Raw genomic sequence first — 2,492 nt, 5'->3', positions numbered from 1 at the left:
TGCTCAAAAGATGCTTCGAAAGGCAAGGAGGAAGCTTATCTATGAAAGAGCTAAGCACTATCATTAAGGAATAAAGACAGATGTACAGAACTGAGATTCGCATGGCCAGGATGGCAAGAAAAGCTGGCAACTTCTATGTACCTGCAGAACCCAAATTGGCATTTGTCATCAGGATCAGAGATATCAATGGAGTGAGCCCGAAGGTTTGAAAGATGTTGAGGCTTCTTCGTCTTCGCGAGATCTTCAATGGCACCTCTGTTAACTTCAATAAGGCCTCAATTAACATGCTGAGAATTGTGGAACCATACATTGCATGGGGGTACCCAAACCTGAAGTCAGTAAATGAACTGATCTACAAACGTGGTTATGGCAAAATCACTAAGAAGCGAATTGCTTTGACAGATAACTCTTTGATTGCGTGATCTCTTGGTAAATTCGGCATCATCTGCATGGAGGATCTGATTCATGAAATCTATACTGTTGGAAAAATGCTTCAAAGAAGCAAATAACTTCCTGTGGCTCTTCAAATGATCTTCTCCACGAGGTGGAATGAAGAAAAAGACCACCCATTTTGTAGAAGGTGGAGATGCTGGCAACAGGGAAGACCAGATCAACAGACTTATTAGAAGGAGGAACTAGGGTATCCACCATGACTATTTTTGTAATATGGTCAGTAAATAAACAGTGGCTGGTTTCAGACTGCAATATATTGTTGTATTAGTAACTTTTTTGTTAGCTTGCCTCTGCCTTGCCTTAGTGGTACATCTTGGTGCTTGGTAAAATTAAGCCAAAACTTCTGCAAGACTAAGGTCCATTATTAGTATTTTTTTTTAATTTTGTGAAAATCACTTAGGAACTGTAGAAAAGATTTTCCTACACCAGAAAGGCCGTACATTTCCCCTTTTAAATTTTTCTGAGTAAAGTTGGGTTTATTCAAAGAAAACTTATTTCAAGGCATTCATGCATGATTTTTAGGTAAGATAATAAAATAAAGGTCAGTTCACCAAAAAACATAAAAAAACAAACAAAAAAAACAAAAACAAAAACCAGTTAAGGCTAAGTGCTAAGTTACTGTGAATTTTGTGAATGAGAGTGTAGAAGGAGAGTGGGCTTGCTTGTCCCATGTACAGTCTTGCTCCACTTCTCGCCTCTGGTATCAGTCTGGCATTTTCTGGGTACTATGTTGGGAAAGCTGGCTGCCTCCTTCCCTAAAGCTGCCTCTGCATGAGAGTCGGTGTCTACTGTGCCATCTGATTCAGTCATTTAACCACTTGCTTTCTACAAAATTTTAAAATCATTTATCAGCTGTACCCCTTTATATTTTCTCCATTTCTGTGGGTTTAGATATTTTGCTCATCTTTTACTGTCTTTTCAGTAGAGCCTTTAGAAGGATAGAAAGTGAATAGGTGGGTTTGCCTGGTCACCTTGAGTCAGAGGCACTTAAACGTTTCTAAACAAGAAAACATTCTTGAAGGCATGCTTGAGTCACCGTGGGCTGACATCTGAGCTTTGTCACGTATAATCTTTAACAAGTTACTAAATCTTTCTGAGTCTGTTTCTCTATATGTAAAAATGGGAATAGTAATACCTAACTCAGAGTTGAGATGTGAGAAGCACTTGAACAAGAAGCATGCACAGAATTGAGTGCAGTGTCTAGTTTGTAGAACTGCTTAATACGTGTGATTTCCTTATGTTTTTTAAAAGGTATTCACCCTCAGATCTGAAATAAACGGTTTATTTCTTTTTCTTTTGGCAGTAATGGGGAGAGCAAGGTAGTTTGTAGAGTTATTATTCTTTCCACAGGCATAAAAAAAAAAAAAGAGAGAGAGAATTAGCCCTATGCTAGTTTCTAATCATAAATGATCCACAGTCCATTTGTGTGTGTGTGTGAGTGCATGTGTGTGTGTGCGTGTGCATCTCCAAGAAGGATTACATTTGCCACTACCAAGAAACAAACTATGACTTTTTTTCTTGTTTTCTATTCTCAACTTAAAGTCTACTTTTAAAATGGTTTTGCTATAGTTAGAAAATTGTAGCAACTCTTTTGAATTGATTGTACTGAACTTTTTTTTTTTAAAAGAGATTTTTGCTATAGAGCATGTGTGCTTGTCAGAGACACACAGAGAAAGACAGAGAGAAAGTGAGAAATCACCCCCAGGGGGAATGGCCACACTGCAGTCCCCTCTACTCTATTCTCCTCCTGGGATTTTTGGGTGCCCACGCACATGTGCCTGGTGTGAGTCTCAAGCCACCGGGTCAGGTACTTGAACCACAGTCAACCAACTGGGAGTCCAGCACCTCAATCATTATGCCACCTATTAGCCCTGTATTAAGCATTTTTAAGGTAACATAATATATTGTGTCTCCATTCTGCAAAGACTCAACTGAGAACCACTTAGTATAAAGGATTCTGTACACTGTTCCTTCCTTTCTTTTTTTTTTTGGAGAGGTTTTTCATTATAGGGCTTGTGCGCTTGCCAGACAGACAGAGA

This window comes from Tupaia chinensis, unplaced genomic scaffold (assembly GCF_000334495.1).
Source record: "Tupaia chinensis unplaced genomic scaffold, TupChi_1.0 Scaffold000097_1, whole genome shotgun sequence".
Lineage (NCBI taxonomy): Eukaryota > Metazoa > Chordata > Mammalia > Scandentia > Tupaiidae > Tupaia > Tupaia belangeri.
Note: the sequence above shows the minus strand (reverse complement) of the source record.